Below are 20,175 nucleotides of genomic sequence, written 5' to 3' on the forward strand. Positions count from 1 at the left end.
ATTGAGGTTGTCATTTATCATGTCCTATTTTGTTTTTTGCTTTGCAATAAAAAGAGAAACAAATGTTTACAGCTGTAGACATATTCATTACATTAACTGATGCAAACCCTCAAAGAAATAGTGAAATTCCAGGTTGTGGGGTAGCAATACACGAAAAATGCCAAAGGGGGTGAATAGTTTCTCGAGGTACTGTATATTGCCTGCCATCCTGTGTCCCTTTTGTTCTTCCCAGTACATTTTAAAAAGAAAAAAACATTATTTTCACCTTTCTTGACTCTCACGCCATGCGGCGACCTCTTCTGTAGCCAGTGCGGGAGACTGCAGCTGATGTTGGCTAGCCAGCACTGGCAGCGCATGTCATCACTGCCATGCACCGCACATCACTGGGAAGCCGACTTTAGCTGGACATCACAGTCTCACCCTTTGTGACAGCGATAGTTACGCCCCTGTTTGTAAAGCATACAGTGGTGAATGGTCTGTTTGCAATAGATAGTTGTAAAATAGGCTAGCTACCTTCGTTTACCACTAGGGGGTGCATGGGAGCTAACTGCGTATTGTCTTTCAATTGCGTTCATTGTACAAGGCTGTAATGTAAGCTCTTATGCTCCCTCTAGTGGTAGAGTTAGGTAATTAACATTTTATGATTAAATCCATGTTAATGTAATGTAATTGTATATGCCTATATACATTGAACGTATATACATATATACGCACCCACAATTTGCAAAACAAAGGAGTATGGTCTAATGGATATGTTGCATTTTAGTGTTTGAATGAGCTCTATTTGCTATCCATTGTTATATAGAAATAAGAATGCACGTGTCCATAAAGGGTTAAATATTCTTTCTTCTAGGGGAGCTATGAATTAATATACAAGCCCTCTAACTGCCCCTATCTTCCGGATAGTGCTATCCCTGAGACTACAGGAGACATATACACTTGTGTTTGTGGGTGTTCGGACATTGTAGTGGCAGATTATGACAGCCTCAAGGCATTCATACACTTACAATGCGCTGCATATATATAATCTGCGGATATAATAGGTGCCTGGCCTTCAAAGATATGACATTTCTTGTGATAAATGATTATTTATGATCTGAACAATGGCATAAAGTAACAGCAAGGAAGAACATGGCCAAAGATTAATGAATTACTGTAGCAAATGAACATCAGACATGGACAATACCAAGGAATAGTCAAACTGTACACATTTAGTTCATCTGATCACTATTCAGGAGACTTGCTCATTCTCCAGCAACTGTAACAGACTTGTTATGATGAACCCTTTAACTGTATACTTATTGTGTAAGAACTGGATGGACAATCCCCTAGCCAACATTGCCATCTGCTGGTCACATTTCAAATTGCATCTCAGAGAAAAATATCTGAAATGTTCATCCAAGCTACAGGACAGATTACCTGTAGATTATGTCAATATATAATAAGGAACAGGAAATTTTGTAGCATAGTTGTGGTTTTATACAGACACTCACTGTGAGACGGGCAGGTGTAAGATAGGAGCTCCAAATGAAGGGCAAGTGTTTACAAAAGGCAATACGATTTTTCAGTCTAAATTTGTGAGTATTCACTGTGGCCACACAGCATCATTGGTCTGTACTCGTCCTCACTGCAACGCTTGCACAACCGGACAGTCCCCTTAACTCCAGGTCCTCGTCTTTAATGCAATGCTTGCACTACAGGACAGTCCCCTGAACTCCAGGTCCTTATCCTCACTGCAATGCTTATGTGACGCCCCAGGGTCATGGTCGTCACAGTGGCATTGCTTTCCTCACGGGGAGAGTGATGTCACACTTGGAAGCGATGAAAGATCTCTTTCACCAGGTAAACACAATGCACGAAACATGTTCACACTCCAGGCCAGAAGGGGGAGCTCTGAACCCAGATTAAGGGGAACTTCCCTATATTCTGGTCTTGAGGGAAAGGAAGTAAGGTAGTCTTTCAGAGGACAGAGAAGAGAGCAGTCAGACCTTGAGTCGGAAGGACTGGAGGGGCCGTGCAGCCAGAGTTGCTGCAGCTCCTGGAGAAAGAGAGAGAATACGAAAGGAAGAATATTGTTTAGTGAGCGTGCAGGAGAAGGAAGCACAGGAGAGTGACACCAGGGGAGCATAGCAGAGTTTGGGCTACCTCCCTGGTTGAGCGCAGATTCCGGTAGCCGGAAGACCGAGGTTGTGTCGTATTCTAAGATGCACAGCTGAAACCAGCAGGACAGCTGGATTATTACAAGTAACCTGTCCACCCTAGTACCCAGGAGGCACAGTGGCACGTAGAGCCCGGGTCATGATAGAGACCCTGTAAAAAGGCTCGAGTCACCTGTCATATGGGTTTGTGTCCTAACCTTTATGGAGGACAGAGAGAATTGTGAGGACCTTGCCAGAAGCCAAAGGCAATAAGAGACTACAACACCACCACACCAGTATGAAGGCTTCTAACTCCACCTGGTAAAGGGGACTCTGAATTCACTTCCAAGCTGGCCGGACCCTTCCTGTACCTGTGATCTGGTGCCTTGGACTGCGGCTACCTGAAACCTTCAGTAAACCTGGTAAGAAGACTGCAAACCTGTGTCTTCCATTCTTTGCTGCACCTGTCACCATCCTCATCTACACACCGGGAGCCCTGGGGGCCTACTTCACCTGAGGGAAGTTATACCATCTAGTTGCCATAACATCACCCCAGAGGACCCCTTTAAGCAGCGTCGGTCTCCACTGACCGAATACCACAGGTGGCGTCATGAACACAAACTTTATTCACCATTCCCCTTAAAGACCTTTCCCTTTATTTGGGTGCCCAGGGCCACGGACCGGGTCGCAGCCACCGTAACCTCCCCTTTAAGTACTAGACCCGGTACCGAGTACCCCACGGCCCAGGCGGGCGACTCACTTGCACAACCGGACAGTCCCTTAAACTCCAGGTCCTCGTCCACACTACAACGCTTGCACAACCGGACAGTCTCCTGCACCTCAGATCCTCATCCTCATTGCAATGTTTGCACAACCAGACAGTCTCCTGAATTCCAGGTCCTTGTCTTCAATGCAATGATTGCACAACCGGACAGTCCCCTGAACTCCATGTGCTTTTTCTCACTGCAATGTTTGCACAACCGGACAGTCCCCTGAATTCCAGGTCCTTATCTTTAATGCAACGCTTGCACAACCGGACACATCCCTGAACTCCTGGTGCTTGCCCTCCCTACAACGCTTGTGCAGCGCCCCAGAGACCTGGTCGTTGCAGTATGATGCTCTGCCACTAAAGGGAGTGATGGTACGTCTGATGGCACTAAAGGAGTTCTCCTGACCAGGTATCACCAGAACACATTACACTTCACACTCCGGCCATTTGGGGGAGAAAAAGGCTTTATTTATTGGGCCACTCCTCACACTGGTAAAACTAGGGGTCGGGGAGGAAGTAGGTGAGAAGCTGACTGGGTTGGATTCAGGCAACATCCCGTGGCAGGGGGTGTTGCAGGGAGAAGACACGGGGGCGTCCCTGTCAGACGTGGGAACCTGGCAGGTGCCTAGCGAACAGAGCAGAACGTAACGGAACCGCGCCTGCACACCCTGCGGCAGTATCCAAGAGAGAGACACGAAGGGAAGGATATTGTGGAACAGTGTAAACGAGATCAAGCACAAAGGAGTACCAGTAGGAGTCGTGCCGTGAGACCGAGGCAACATCCTACTGAGGCGCCTAGCCGGTGGCCGGAACACCGCGGGAGTAACTGACTCTAGGCCTTACTTCGAACTCCGCAGGACAATTAATCATAGGTTGGCTGTCTACCTTACTACACCTACGAAGACATAGGGGGCAACGCGTGGAGAGGGGCGTCTCTAGGGTCCTGGAAGAGCTCCGAGCCTTCCCGTCATACGGGTGGCGTCCTAGCCATAACATTCCTGGGGGACGAGAAACTAGTAACATCTGGAACCAAAGAGAGAGAGAGCTGTAGAGAACGACGAACGAGAACAGCAGTTGTGAGGACTATTCCGAATGCTCAGCAGGGTAGGACTACAACACGCAGGCGCTAGTGGTAGGCAACGATTTCCATCTGCGAAGGAAACTCTGGATGTGCCCATCGGACCGGCCGGTCTCAGATAGCCCTGTTAAGCGTGCTCTGGATTGAGGATCCTGAAGTCTTCAGTAAAGAGGTAAAGAGACTGCAACCCTGTGTCCTCGTTATTGACTGCACCCTACACCATTACCATCTACCTTACTGGGAAGCCCTGGGGACATACCTCACCTGTGGGAAGGTATACCATCCAGCTGCCATTCCATCACCCCAGCGGACCCCACAGCAGCGTCGGTCACCCTGATCGAACACCACAGGTGGCGTCACAAACCCCTGACAGACTGCACCACCTTTATTGGACGCCCCCTAGCAGGGTCACGGACCGGGTCTAGCCACCGCGACAGCCTCAGAACCGAACCAGAGACGCCCGGTACCGAGAACTCGTGGCCCTGTGTCTGGGGGCGCTCCACTTGCACAACCAGAGTGTCCCCTGAACTTGAGGTCCTCATTTTCACTGCAATGCTTGCACAACTGGACGGTACCCTCCTTGATCACTCAGCTTTACCACCTGTCTTGGCTCCACTTCTTGAGATTCAGTGATCTGTTCCTCTGTAGCTTACTTTGCTTAACTAGCTCTGGTTATAGTAGCTAACCAGGTAGCTTGGACTTTCCTTCAACTCTGCACACCCAGACATTAACTATTACAGCTTTTTTGGGGGGCATGCAGCTGCCCTCCAACTCCTGTCTGCATTCATTGGTAGACATTCTGTGGGGGGTTCATTCTCCTCTCTTTCATGGGTGGTTGGTCTGTTATGCCTGGGATAGTCAGAAAGCCATCTCATCACCTCTCTGTAACCAGGTGCAGTGCACAGTTCAAAATTTTTCCAGTAATCTACTAAGTAACATGGGTCTTCGTCACTACACTGGCTCTCTGCAAAGGACACCAGCCATCTGCAACCAAAGCAAAAGAAGACAAGCAAACTCTTAACCTCAGTCTGTCAATCACATTATCTGCCCAGCCTTTCTCAGTCTCCAAGATAAAGGACCTTAAAGGACTTGTCTAAGACCATAAAATTAATGGCCTATCCGCAGGATAGGTCATCAATCTCTGATTATTGGGGGTGTGACACCTGCCATCCTCGTTGATCAACTTTTGATGGTGTTGTCAGTTAATTTGCTGAGGTATTCTGGAGAAAATTCACCCCGTGCTTCCAGAAGCCCCATCCAAAAGTTGGTTTGGCTTGATGGGCAATTTTTGGTACCATATGGTTAAGCTGCTCCCACAACAGCTCAATGGGGTTGAGATCTGGTGACTGCGCTAGCCACTCCATTACAGATAGAATACCAGCTGCCTGCTTCTTCCCTAAACAGGTCTTGCATAATTTGGAGGTGTGAGTTTGGTCATTGTCCTGTTGTAGGATGAAATTGGCCCCAATCAAACGCTGTCCACAGGGTATGGCATGGCGTTGCAAAATGGAGTGATAGCCATCCTTATTCAAAATCCCTTTTACCTTGTACAAATCTCCCATTTTACCAGCACCAAAGCAACCCCAGACCCTCACATCACCTCCACCATGCTTGACAGATGGCGTCAGGTACTCTTTCAGCAACTTTTCAGTTGTTCTGCGTCTCACAAATGTTCTTCTGTGTGATCCAAACACCTCAAACTTGGATTTGTCTGTTCATAACACTTTTTTCCAATCTTCCTCTGTCTAATGTCTGTGTTCTTTTGCCCATATTAATCTTTTCCTTTTATTAGCCAGTCTCAGATTTGGCTTTTTCTTTGCCACTCTGCCCTGAAGGTCAGCATCCTGGAGTCGCCTTTTCTTCACTGTAGACGTTGACACTGGTGTTTTGCATGTACTATTTAATGAAGCTGCCAGTTGAGGACCTGTGAGGTGTCGATTTCTCAAACTACAGACTCTAATGTACTTGCCTTGTTGCTCAGTTGTGCAGTAGGGCCTCCCACTTCTCTTTCTACTCTGGTTAGAGCCTATTTGTCCTCTCCTCTGAAGGGAGTAGTACACACCGTTGTAGGAAATCTTCAGTTTCTTGGCAATTTCTTGCATGGAATAACCTTCATTTCTAAGAACAAGAATAGACTGTTAAGTTTGCATGAAAGTTCTTATTTTCTGGCCATTTTGAGAGTTTAATGGAACCAACAAATGTAATGCTCCAGATTCTCAACTAGCTCAAAGGAAGGTCAGGTTTATAGGTTCTCTAATCAGCCAAACTGTTTTCAGCTGTGCTAACCTACTTGCACAAAGGTTTTTTGAAGGGTATTCTAACCATTCATTAGCCTTCTTATGGAGTGATGGTTCTTGGAAATGGACCTCTGTTGTGAATTCTGTGGCAGAGCTCCCTCCTGTGGTCACAAGTGGTACTTCGGCTGATTCTCTCTATGAGCTTCCGTTGGTGGAGGAAAGTGGTACTGCGGCTTCTGAGTTTCCTTCCTCAGGTGATGTGGTGAAGTCGTTAGGTGCTGCTCTATTTAACTCCTCCTAGTGCTTTGATCCTGGCCTCCAGTCAATGTTCTAGTATTGGACTTGCTTCCTCTTGGATCGTTCCTGTGGCCTGCTGCTCTGCATAGCTAAGTTCTGCTTTTGTTATTTTTGTTTTCTGTTTTTTCCTGTCCAGCTTGCTTATCTGGTTTTTCTTGCTTGCTGGAAGCTCTGGGAAGCAGAGGGTGTACCTCCGTGCCGTTACTTCGGTACGGAGGATCTTTTTGCCCCCTTTGCGTGGTTATTTGTAGGGTTTTGTGTTGACCGCAAAGTTACCTTTCCTATCCTCGCTCTGTTCAGAAAGTCGGGCCTCACTTTGCTAAATCTATTTCATCTCTACTTTTGTCTTTTCATCTTAACTCACAGTCATTATATGTGGGGGGCTGCCTTTTCCTTTGGGGTATTTCTCTGAGGCAAGGTAGGCTTATTTTCTATCTTCAGGCTAGCTAGTTTCTCAGGCTGTGCCGAGTTGCATAGGGAACGTTAGGCGCAATCCACGGCTGCCTTTAGTGTGGTTGGAGAGGATTAGGGATTGCGATCAACAGAGTTCCCACGTCTCAGAGCTCGTTCTATGTTTTTGGATTATTGTCAGGTCACTGTATGTGCGCTGACCTCTATGTCCATTGTTGTACTGAATTACCTTTCATAACAGTACTGGAGGGCAAAAGTACTAATGATTCTCAATAGAGGGAAAAAAGAAGTTCTGAGACCATTTTTTTTCTCTGCACTGTGTTTTGCCTTTTTTTTCCCCTAGACATTTGGGTGGTTCAGGACACAGGTGTAGCGATGGACATTAAAGGTCTGTCTTCATGTGTGGATCAGCTCACGGCAAGAGTACAAAAGATTCAAGACACTATTGATCAGAAATCTATGTTAGAACCTAGAATACCTATTCCTGATTTGTTTTTTGGAGATAGAACTAAATTTCTGAGTTTCAAAAATAATTGTAAACTATTTCTGGCTTTGAAACCTCGCTCCTCTGGTGACCCAGTTCAACAAGTTAGGATCATTATTTCTTTTTTACGTGGCGACCCTCAGAACTGGGCATTTTCTCTTGCGCCAGGAGATCCTGCATTATGTAATATTGATGCGTTTTTCCTGGCGCTCAGATTGCTGTATGATGAACCTAATTCGGTGGATCAGGCAGAGAAAAATTTGCTGGCTCTGTGTCAGGGTCAGGTTGAGATAGAGGTATATTGTCAGAAATTTCGAAAGTGGTCCGTACTCACTCAATGGAATGAAGGTGCGCTCGCAGCTATTTTCAGAAAGGGTCTCTCTGAAGCTCTTAAGGATGTCATGGTGGGATTTCCTATGCCTGCTGGTCTGAATGAGTCTATGTCTTTGGCTATTCAGATCGGTCGATGCTTGCGTGAGCGTAAATCTGTGCACCATTTGACGGTATTATCTGAGCATAAACCTGAGCCTATGCAGTGCGATAGGACTTTAACCAGAGTTGAACGGCAAGAACACAGACGTCAGAATGGGCTATGTTTCTACTGTGGTGATTCCACTCATGCTATCTCTGATTGTCCTAAGCGCACTAAGCGGTTCGCTAGGTCTGCCACCATTGGTACAGTACAGTCAAAATTTCTTTTGTCCATTACCTTGATCTGCTCTTTGTCATCTTATTCTGTCATGGCATTTGTGGATTCAGGCGCTGCCCTGAATTTGATGGACTTGGAGTATGCTAGGCGTAGTGGGTTTTTCTTGGAGCCCTTGCAGTGTCCTATTCCATTGAGAGGAATTGATGCTACGCCTTTGGCCAAGAATAAGCCTCAGTACTGGACCCAGCTGACCATGTGCATGGCTCCTGCTCATCAGGAGGTTATTCGCTTTCTGGTGTTGCATAATCTGCATGATGTGGTCGTGTTGGGGTTGCCATGGCTACAAGTCCATAATCCAGTATTAGATTGGAAATCCATGTCTGTGTCCAGCTGGGGTTGTCAGGGGGTACATGGGGATGTCCCATTTCTGTCTATTTCATCATCCACCCCTTCTGAGGTTCCAGAGTTCTTGTCTGATTACAGGGATGTATTTGATGAGCCCAAGTCCGATACCCTACCTCCGCATAGGGATTGTGATTGTGCTATCGATTTGATTCCTGGTAGTAAATTCCCAAAAGGTCGACTGCTTAATTTATCTGTGCCTGAGCACGCCGCTATGCGGAGTTACGTGAAGGAGTCCTTGGAGAAGGGGCATATTCGCCCGTCATCGTCACCATTGGGAGCAGGGTTCTTTTTTGTGGCCAAGAAGGATGGTTCGCTGAGACCTTGTATAGATTACCGCCTTCTAAATAAGATCACGGTTAAATTTCAGTACCCCTTGCCGCTGTTATCTGATTTGTTTGCTCGGATTAAGGGGCTAGTTGGTTCACCAAGATAGATCTTCGTGGTGCGTATAATCTTGTGCGTATTAAGCGAGGCGATGAATGGAAAACTGCATTTAATACGCCCGAGGGCCATTTTGAGTACCTTGTAATGCCATTCGGACTTGCCAATGCTCCATCAGTGTTTCAGTCCTATATGCATGACATCTTCCGAGAGTACCTGGATAAATTCCTGATTGTTTACTTGGATGATATTTTGATCTTCTCGGATGATTGGGAGTCTCATGTGAAGCAGGTCAGAACGGTGTTTCAGGTCCTGCGTGCTAATTCTTTGTTTGTGAAGGGATCAAAATGTCTTTTTGGTGTTCAGAAGGTTTCATTTTTGGGGTTCATTTTTTCCCCTTCTACTATCAAGATGGACCCTGTTAAGGTCCAGGCCATCCATGATTGGACTCAGCCGACATCTCTGAAAAGTCTGCAAAAGTTCCTGGGCTTTGCTAATTTTTATCGTCGCTTCATCTGCAATTTTTCTAGTATTGCTAAACCATTGACCGATTTGACCAAGAAGGGTGATGATGTGGTCAATTGGTCTTCTGATGCTGTGGAAGCTTTTCAAGAGTTGAAGCGTCGTTTTTCTTCTGCCCCTGTGTTGTGTCAACCAGATGTTTCGCTTCCATTCCAGGTCGAGGTTGATGCTTCTGAGATTGGAGCGGGGGCTGTTTTGTCGCAGAGAAGTTCTGATGGCTCGGTGATGAAACCATGCGCCTTCTTTTCCAGGAAGTTTTCGCCTGCTGAGTGAAATTATGATGTTGGCAATCGAGAGTTGCTGGCCTTGAAGTGGGCATTCGAGGAGTGGCGTCATTGGCTTGAAGGAGCTAAGCATCGCGTGGTGGTCTTGACTGATCATAAGAACTTGACTTATCTCGAGTCTGCCAAACGGTTGAATCCTAGACAGGCTCGTTGGTCGCTGTTTTTTGCCCGTTTTGACTTTGTGGTTTCGTACCTTCCGGGCTCTAAAAATGTAAAGGCAGATGCCCTGTCTAGGAGTTTTGTGCCCGACTCTCCGGGTTTATCTGAGCGGGCGTGTATTCTCAAAGAGGGAGTAATTGTGTCTGCCATCTCCCCTGACTTGTGGCGGGTGCTGCAAAAATTTCAGGCTAATAAACCTGATCGTTGCCCAGCGGAGAAACTGTTTGTCCCTGATAGGTGGACGAATAAAGTTATCTCTGAGGTTCATTGTTCGGTGTTGGCTGGTCATCCTGGAATCTTTGGTACCAGAGAGTTAGTGGCTAGATCCTTTTGGTGGCCATCTCTGTCGCGGGATGTGCGTTCTTTTGTGCAGTCCTGTGGAATTTGTGCTCGGGCTAAGCCCTGCTGTTCTCTTGCCAGTGGGTTGCTTTTTCCCTTGCCGGTCCCGAAGAGGCCTTGAACACATATCTCTATGGATTTTATTTCAGATCTTCCCGTCTCTCAAAAAATGTCAGTCATTTGCGTGGTTTGTGATCGCTTCTCTAAGATGGTCCATTTGGTACCTTTGTCTAAATTACCTTCCTCCTCTGATTTGGTGCCATTGTTCTTCCAGCATGTGGTTCGTTTACATGGCATTCCAGAGAATATCGTTTCTGACAGAGGTTCCCAGTTTGTTTCGAGGTTTTGGCGAGCCTTTTGTGCTAGGATGGGCATTGACTTGTCTTTTTCCTCGGCTTTCCATCCTCAGACTAATGGCCAGACCGAACGAACCAATCAGACCTTGGAAACATATCTGAGATGCTTTGTTTCTGCTGATCAGGATGACTGGGTGTCCTTTTTGCCTTTGGCTGAGTTCGCCCTTAATAATCGGGCCAGCTCGGCTACCTTGGTTTCGCCGTTTTTCTGCAACTCTGGGTTCTATCCTCGTTTCTCTTCAGGGCAGGTTGAGTCTTCGGACTGTCCTGTGTGGATACTGTGGTGGACAGGTTGCAGCAGATTTGGACTCATGTAGTGGACAATTTGACCTTGCCACAGGAGAAGGCTCAACGTTTCGCTAATCGCAGACGCTGTGTGGGTCCCCGACTTCGTGTTGGGGATTTGGTTTGGTTGTCTTCTCGTCATATTCCTATGAAGGTTTCCTCTCCTAAGTTTAAACCTCGCTTCATTGGTCCGTATAGGATTTCTGAGATTCTTAATCCTGTGTCTTTTCGTTTGACCCTTCCAAATTTTTTTTCCATCCATAACGTATTCCATAGGTCATTGTTGCAGAGATATGTGGCACCTATGGTTCCATCTGTTGATCCTCCTGCCCCGGTTTTGGTGGAGGGGGAGTTGGAGTATATTGTGGAGAAGATTTTGGATTCTCGTGTTTCTAGACGGAAACTCCAGTATCTGGTTAAGTGGAAGGGTTATGCTCAGGAAGATAATTCCTGGGTCTTTGCCTCTGATGTCCATGCTCCCGATCTTGTTTGTGCCTTTCATATGGCTCATCCTGGTCGTCCTGGGGGCTCTGGTGAGGGTTTGGTGACCCCTTCTCAAGGGGGGGGTACTGTTGTGAATTCTGTGGCAGAGCTCCCTCCTGTGGTCACAAGTGGTACTTCGGCTGATTCTCTCTATGAGCTTCCGTTGGTGGAGGAAAGTGGTACTGCGGCTTCTGAGTTTCCTTCCTCAGGTGATGTGGTGAAGTCGTTAGGTGCTGCTCTATTTAACTCGACCTAGTGCTTTGATCCTGGCCTCCAGTCAATGTTCTAGTATTGGACTTGCTTCCTCTTGGATCGTTCCTGTGGCCTGCTGCTCTGCATAGCTAAGTTCTGCTTTTGTTATTTTTGTTTTCTGTTTTTTCCTGTCCAGCTTGCTTATCTGGTTTTTCTTTCTTGCTGGAAGCTCTGGGACGCAGAGGGTGTACCTCCGTGCCGTTAGTTCGGTACGGAGGGTCTTTTTGCCCCCTTTGCGTGGTTATTTGTAGGGTTTTGTGTTGACCGCAAAGTTACCTTTCCTATCCTCGCTCTGTTCAGAAAGTCGGGCCTCACTTTGCTAAATCTATTTCATCTCTACATTTGTCTTTTCATCTTAACTCACAGTCATTATATGTGGGGGGCTGCCTTTTCCTTTGGGGTATTTCTCTGAGGCAAGGTAGGCTTATTTTCTATCTTCAGGCTAGCTAGTTTCTCAGGCTGTGCCGAGTTGCATAGGGAGCGTTAGGCGCAATCCACTGCTGCCTTTAGTGTGGTTGGAGATGATTAGGGATTGCGGTCAACAGAGTTCCCACGTCTCAGAGCTCGTTCTATGTTTTTGGATTATTGTCAGGTCACTGTATGTGCTCTGACTTCTATGTCCATTGTGGTACTGAATTATCTAATCATAACAGACCTCTATACACCTATGAAGATATTGCATTACAAACCAGACATTTGCAGCTAGAATAATCATTTACCACATTAACAATGTATATAGTGTATTTGTTAATCATTTAATGTTTGCTTCATTGGAAAAAACTGCTTTTCTTTCAAAAATAAGGAAATTTCTAAGTGACCCTAAACTTTTGAACGATAGTGTATATACAGTATATATACACATATTCTATGTGTATATATCTATTCTATCTATTCTATAGTGTACAGATCATTTGCCGGCTTTTAATCTTTTGTGATGCAGTGACCCCTGCTGCAGCTTGGCGGTGCTGTAGGTGCTCCTCAGGATGCGCATGGAGGCGTATCTGTGATTATGATGGTGAAACAGTGGCCGGCATGATTGTAAATGGCCGGTATGTGTAAGCCAGTAATGTTGTTGTTCTGGGACCTGTAGTCCCACAAGTATTTGTATAGTTGTAAAGGGAGGCTTACAGGGTTAGTTTGAAAGTGGTTAAAGGTACATACTGTAACCATGGTGTGGTCACATAGTCTCTGTAATGGAGATTGTGTAGATCCTGGATAGCTTGTGTGTTGAGGAGGTCCTGTGTGTGGACCGAATCCCTGAATAGCGCACTGAGAGACCGTGGATCTGAGAGACTTGTGTGTTGGGAGATCCTGGGAGTCGATCGGATCCCTGAATAGCGCACTGAGAGACCTGTGTTGGAAGTCCTGGGAATAGGACTTCCTGAATAGCACAACCGCACTGCATTCTGATGGAAAAGGGATGCTAGGTGTGAAAAATCGGATTGTACTCGCACAAAAAATGCATGACACATGCATGGCACTTGCATTACACACGTCCGACTATCCTGCATCAAAATCGGACCAATTTTTAAATCGCTAGTGTTTCTCCAGCCTATGGAGGGGTGATCCTATGGAAAGGTTCCCTTTAATTTCCTCAACCTGTCAATCAGTTTCTTTGCCATGCCTCTCACAGTTTCCACAATGAAGAGAATGAACAGACAAGTGCACTGAATATAAATCCATGTGAGGGCTAGAAACACAAATCTCACAGGTCATCATCTTCTTTTAGCAGAGCTGTGGCCTGGCAGTAAAACACAATGGCATATAGAAAAATACAGTGTAAAATCAAAGGGGCAGCATGTACAGCATAATAATGACGGCCTAACTGACAAGGGGCTGACTAACAGCCACCTTCACCCACTTAGCAGTATGCTTGCCCATATGGGAGAGTCTTAATTATTGGCCAAAGAAAACCTGTACATTAGGGAAAAATTTTTAAGAATGATATTTTTGTACATGGGAAAGTATCATAGTTGTAATATTCTTATGCATAGGGGGCAGTATTATAGTTAAAATCATAGCAGCAATATTATAGTTGTTATATTCTTGTCCATAGGGGCAGTATTATACTAGCTATATTATACAGATCTACCTCTCTGGCCCAGATGTCACCTCTCTGCTCTCCAGAATCCCAGAGTGTCTATCAGCCATATCCTCCTTCTTCTCCACTCGCTTCTTCAAGCTCAATGTGGACAAATCTGAACTAATTATCTTTCCTCCATCTCGCATATCTTCCCTACCTGATCTATCTATCAAAATAAATGAAATCACACTTTCCCCTGTCCCCAAAATCCGCTGCCTCGGAGTAACCCTTGACTCTCAAACCGCACATCCAAGCTCTCGCCACCTCCTGTCGCCTCCGTCTCAAAAATATTTCCAGAATCCGTCCTTTCCTCAACCCACACTGTACCAAAATGCTCGTGCATGCCCTAATCATCTCCCGCCTCAACTACTGCAATATCCTCCTCTGTGGCCTACCTTCTAACACTCTCGCACCCCTCCAGTCCATCCTTAACTCTGCTGCCCAACTAATTAATCTCTTTCCTTGCTACACTCCTGCTTCACCTCTTTTCAAATCCATTCACTGGCTCCCAATTTCCCAGCGTATCCAGTTTAAACTACTAACACTGACCTACAAAGCCATCCATAACCTTTCTCCTCCGTATATTTCCAAACTAATCTCTCAATATCTTCCCTTACGTAATCTCTGGTCCTCCCAAGACCTCCTTCTCTCCTCCACACTTATTCGCTCCTCACACAATCGCCTCCAAGACTTCTCCCGAATATCCCCCATCCTCTGGAATTCAGTGCCCCAACACATCCGGTTATCCACCACATTTGGATCCTTCAAAAGAGACCTGAAAACCCACCTGTTCAAAGAAGCTTACAGCCTGTAATGACCACACGGCCACCTCAACACCATCGGAGCTACTGCAACCCTCGACCTCCTGTCTCCTTCCCCATAATCCTATAGAATGTAAGCCCACAAGGGCAGAGTCCTCGCCCCTCTGTATCAGTCTGTCATTGTTAGTTTTGTTTACTATAAGTGATATTTGTATTTTGATGTAACCCTTTCTCATGTACAGCACCATGGAATTAATGGTGCTATATAAATAATAATAATAATAATCGTACATAATGAGCAGTATTATAGCAGTTATATTCTTGTACATAGGAGCAGTATTATAGTAGCTATATTATCGCACATAATGAGCAGTTATATTCTTGTATATTCTATGTACAAGAATATAACTAGTATAATATTGCTCTCTATAGAATACAACTACTATAATACTGCCCCTATGTACAAGAATATAACTACTATAATACTGCTCCTATGTTCAAGAATATAACTACTATAACACTGCCCCTATGTACAAGAATATAGTAGTTATCTTCTTGTTCATATGAGCAGTATTTTAGTAGTTATATTCTTGTACATAGGGGAAGTATTATAGTAGTTATATTCTTGTATATAGGGAGCAGTATTTTAGTAGTTATATTCCTGTACTTAGGGGCAGTATTATAATAGATTTATTCTTGCACATAAAGGCAGTATTATAGTAGCTATATTCTTGTACACAGGGGCAGTATTATAGTAGCTATATTCTTCTACACAGGGGCAGTATTATAGTAGCTATATTCTTGTACACAGGGGAAGTATTATAGTAGCTATATTCTTGTACACAGAGGCAGTATTATAGTAGATATATTCTTGTACATAGAGGCAGCATTATAGTAGTTATATTCTTGTACATAGGGGCAGTATTATAGTAGTTATGTCATGTGGGGACTGTGGAGGTCATCATAGGGCAGCACGGTGGGTGGCGCAGTGGATAGCACAGCAGCCTTGGAGTCCTGGGTTCAAGCACCACTGAGGACAATATCTGCAAAGAGTTTGTATGTTCTCTCCGTGTTTGCATGGGTTTCCTCCGTGTTCTCCGGTTTCCTCCCACATTACAAAGACATACTGATAGGGAATTTAGATTGTGAGCCCCAACAGGGACAGCAACGATAATGTGTGCAACCTGTCAAGCGCTGCGGAATATGTTAGCGCTATATAAAAATAAAGATTATTATTATTATTCTGTATATTCGGGGGGTTGTGGTGGACATTATTGTGTATATTAAGGGGATTTTGTGGATATCACAATGTATGGACGGCTGTGGTCACCAACATACCAAATAGAAGAACTTTGTGGGGGGATACAGTTTGGACACAAGCAGTATGAGAGCATATTGTGAAAAGGAGCAAAGAATGGATATAGAGAGGGGCAGCATGAAATGGGTGAACAGAGTGAAAAAGGGTTAGCATTGCAGAGATACAGTGTGGTTATATATTAGAGTGTTAGGAAAGATTAGAGAGGGGACCATGGTTCATGAGGGCGGATGGTGCGGTGGTTTTAGGTGATAATGGCAGACAATGTGGTGGTCACATACCATAGGAGGCTTATTTAGGTCATAATATGGACAGATATTTTTTATTCAATTAGCATTTTTATAGCACTGTTATTTTAAAATGGCACTGTGTTGGTATGTGCTGCAGAAGACCTGACAAGAGGAAAGTCTGTGGAGACAAGCTGATGATTGCAATATATTGAGAAAGTAAAAACTGTGACGGGGGGAGAAGGAGGAGGATGAGGCGAGCTTCTGTAAAAAACAATCATATGTATCCGTATTTCTTTATCTGGTTTGTTTCCATTAGGGCATTTGCCAAATGATGGACACTTTAATTGAAGCAAAACTGCCCCACTCACTCTTAATGTACATCACTTTTTAAAATTTTACTGGAAATTTTTGGTGAAAAAGGAAAGGGGTACTTTAGGGTCCTTTTACCTTAGTCTCTGATCTATTCCTTTACTTAGGTTCTGCATGTTCATCAGTGGAGGTGTTGTCAGCTTCATTTGCCTAGTGCACCACAATATCTTGTCCCAGTCATAAGAGTGATGGTACTCACGCTACGCAAAGAGCAAGTGTAACACACAAGTACTTGGATGCAGTGACACAGATGTGCAGAGCAGGGGTTAACTATAGTATAATTGTACAACAGGGGTGTACTCCTTGCAGGTAGATAACAGGGAGAAGGGAATGCAAAATAGAACAATATAATGGTTATTTAACTATACAGTCTTTTGGTAACAGATTCACTTATCGTGGCCGTCTCTCTCTATGCGGTCCAGAGGGTAATGGGATGCCGGATGAGGTCGGTGGAGGGTCTTTAGGCGTTCCCGCCCAATACATAATCTCACTTCCAGCGGCAGCGGGTGGTCAGCGGTTTTGCCCTCTGAGCCCTTAGTCCATTTAACTGCGGAGCAGAGCTCTCTGCAGGAATCCACTTGGCATGTGTCTCCTTGAGCAGCCGATGTCACCTGAATGGCTGTGCTGCAATGCTCTGCCCGTCGTGTGCTCCACTGTGTGCCAGCCAACGCATGGATGTCAGCGCTGCAATGCTCAGTGTCATGTGTGCTCCCCTGCGCACCTGCCAATATGGGTGAGTCTCTCACACGGCTGCCCTGCTTCTGCACGCTGCGGCCTACCCCTCCTCTTGCTGCAGCCACGGTCCGCTCCTGCTCAGCGTTCTGGCGGGAAGCCTGTTATGTTTGCTAATGACAGGTGTTATGAAGGCAATCCAGAAACACAGTGTGCTTAGCGATCAGAGCGCACACAGTGATCTGACAAATACCCAAAAATACAAGAACGAGCTCTGAGACGTGGAAACTCTGTAGACTGCACACCTGATCCTATCCTAAACACAACTAAAAGCGGCTGTGGATTGCGCCTAACAACTACCTAGGCAACTCGGCACAGCCTAAGAAACTAGCTAGCCTGAAGATAGAAAAATAGGCCTGACTTGCCCCAGAGAAATTCCCCAAAGGAAAAGGCAGCCCCCCACATATAATGACAGTGAGTAAGATGAAAAGACAAAACGAAGGGATGAAATAGATTCAGCAAAGTGGGGCCCGATATTCTAGGACAGAGCGAGGACAGTAAAGCGAACTTTGCAGTCTACAAAAAACCCTAAAGCAAAACCACGCAAAGGGGCAAAAAAAAAACCACCGCGCCGAACTAACGGCACGGCGGTACACCCTTTGCGTCTCAGAGCTTCCAGCAAAACAAAAGACAAGCTGGACAGAAAAAAAGCAACAAAAAAGCAAAAAGCACTTAGCTATACAGAGCAGCAGGTCGCAGGAACAATCAGGAGAAGCTCAGATCCAACACTGAAACATTGACAAGGAGCAAGGATAGCAGCATCAGGCGGAGTTAAGTAATGAAGCACTTAACGAGCTCACCAGAACACCTGAGGGAGGAAGCTCAGAAGCTGCAGTACCACTTGTGACCACAGGAGTGAATTCAGCCACACAATTCACAACAGTACCCCCCCCTTGAGGAGGGGTCACCGAACCCTCACAAGAGCCCCCAGGCCGACCAGGATGAGCCGCATGAAAGGCACGAACAAGATCGGAAGCATGAACATCAGAGGCAAAAACCCAGGAATTATCTTCCTGAGCATAACCCTTCCATTTAACCAGATACTGGAGTTTCCGTCTAGAAACACGAGAATCCAAAATCTTCTCCACAATATACTCCAATTCCCCCTCCACCAAAACCGGGGCAGGAGGCTCAACAGATGGAACCATAGGTGCCACGTATCTCCGCAACAACGACCTATGGAATACATTATGTATGGAAAAGGAGTCTGGGAGGGTCAAACGAAAAGACACAGGATTGAGAACCTCAGAAATCCTATACGGACCAATAAAACGAGGTTTAAATTTAGGAGAGGAAACCTTCATAGGAATATGACGAGAAGATAACCAAACCAGATCCCCAACACGAAGTCGGGGACCCACACGGCGTCTGCGATTAGCGAAAAGTTGAGCTTTCTCCTGGGACAAGATCAAATTGTCCACTACCTGAGTCCAGATCTGCTGCAACCTATCCACCACAGAATCCACACCAGGACAGTCCGAAGACTCAACCTGTCCTGAAGAGAAACGAGGATGGAACCCAGAATTGCAAAAAAGTGGAGAAACCAAGGTAGCCGAGCTGGCCCGATTATTAAGGGCGAACTCAGCCAACGGCAAAAAGGACACCCAATCATCCTGGTCTGCAGAAACAAAACATCTCAGATATGTTTCCAAGGTCTGATTGGTTCGTTCGGTCTGGCCATTAGTCTGAGGATGGAAAGCCGAGGAAAAGGATAGGTCAATGCCCATCCTACCACAAAAGGCTCGCCAAAACCTTGAAACAAACTGGGAACCTCTGTCAGAAACAATATTCTCAGGAATGCCATGCAACCGAACCACATGCTGAAAGAACAAAGGTACCAAATCAGAGGAGGAAGGCAATTTAGCCAAGGGCACCAGATGGACCATTTTAGAAAAGCGATCACAGACCACCCAAATGACTGACATCTTTTGAGAAACGGGAAGGTCAGAAATGAAATCCATCGAAATATGTGTCCAAGGCCTCTTTGGGACCGGCAAGGGCAAAAGCAACCCACTGGCATGAGAACAGCAGGGCTTAGCCCTAGCACAAATCCCACAGGACTGCACAAAAGTACGTACATCCCGTGACAGAGATGGCCACCAGAAGGATCTAGCCACTAACTCTCTGGTACCAAAGATTCCAGGATGACCAGCCAACACCGAACAATGAAGTTCAGAGATAAGTTTATTAGTCCACCTATCAGGGACGAACAGTTTCTCTGCTGGACAACGATCAGGTTTATTCGCCTGAAATTTTTGCAGCACCCGCCGCAAATCAGGGGAGATGGCAGACACAATGACTCCTTCCTTGAGGATACCCGCTGGCTCAGATAAACCCGGAGAGTCGGGCACAAAACTCCTAGACAGAGCATCCGCCTTCCCATTTTTAGAGCCCGGAAGGTACGAAATCACAAAGTCGAAGCGGGCAAAAAATAACGACCAACGGGCCTGTCTAGGATTCAAGCGCTTGGCAGACTCGAGATAAGTCAAGTTCTTATGATCAGTCAATACCACCACGCGATGCTTAGCTCCTTCAAGCCAATGACGCCACTCCTCGAATGCCCACTTCATGGCCAGCAACTCTCGATTGCCCACATCATAATTACGCTCAGCGGGCGAAAACTTCCTGGAAAAGAAAGCACATGGTTTCATCACTGAGCAATCAGAACCTCTCTGTGACAAAACCGCCCCTGCTCCAATCTCAGAAGCATCAACCTCGACCTGGAACGGAAGAGAAACATCTGGCTGACACAACACAGGGGCAGAACAAAAACGATGCTTCAACTCCTGAAAAGCTTCCACAGCAGCAGAAGACCAATTAACCAAATCAGCACCCTTCTTGGTCAAATTGGTCAATGGTTTGGCAATGCTAGAAAAATTACAGATGAAGCGACGATAAAAATTAGCAAAGCCCAGGAACTTTTGCAGACTTTTCAGAGATGTCGGCTGAATCCAATCCTGGATGGCTTGGACCTTAACTGGATCCATCTCGATAGTAGAAGGGGTAAAGATGAACCCCAAAAATGAAACTTTCTGCACACCGAAGAGACACTTTGATCCCTTCACAAATAAAGAGTTAGCACGCAGGACCTGAAAAACCATTCTGACCTGCTTCACATGAGACTCCCAATCATCTGAGAAGATCAAAATGTCATCC

Source organism: Ranitomeya imitator, chromosome 4 (genome assembly GCF_032444005.1).
Source record: "Ranitomeya imitator isolate aRanImi1 chromosome 4, aRanImi1.pri, whole genome shotgun sequence".
In the NCBI taxonomy this organism is placed as follows: Eukaryota; Metazoa; Chordata; class Amphibia; order Anura; family Dendrobatidae; genus Ranitomeya; species Ranitomeya imitator.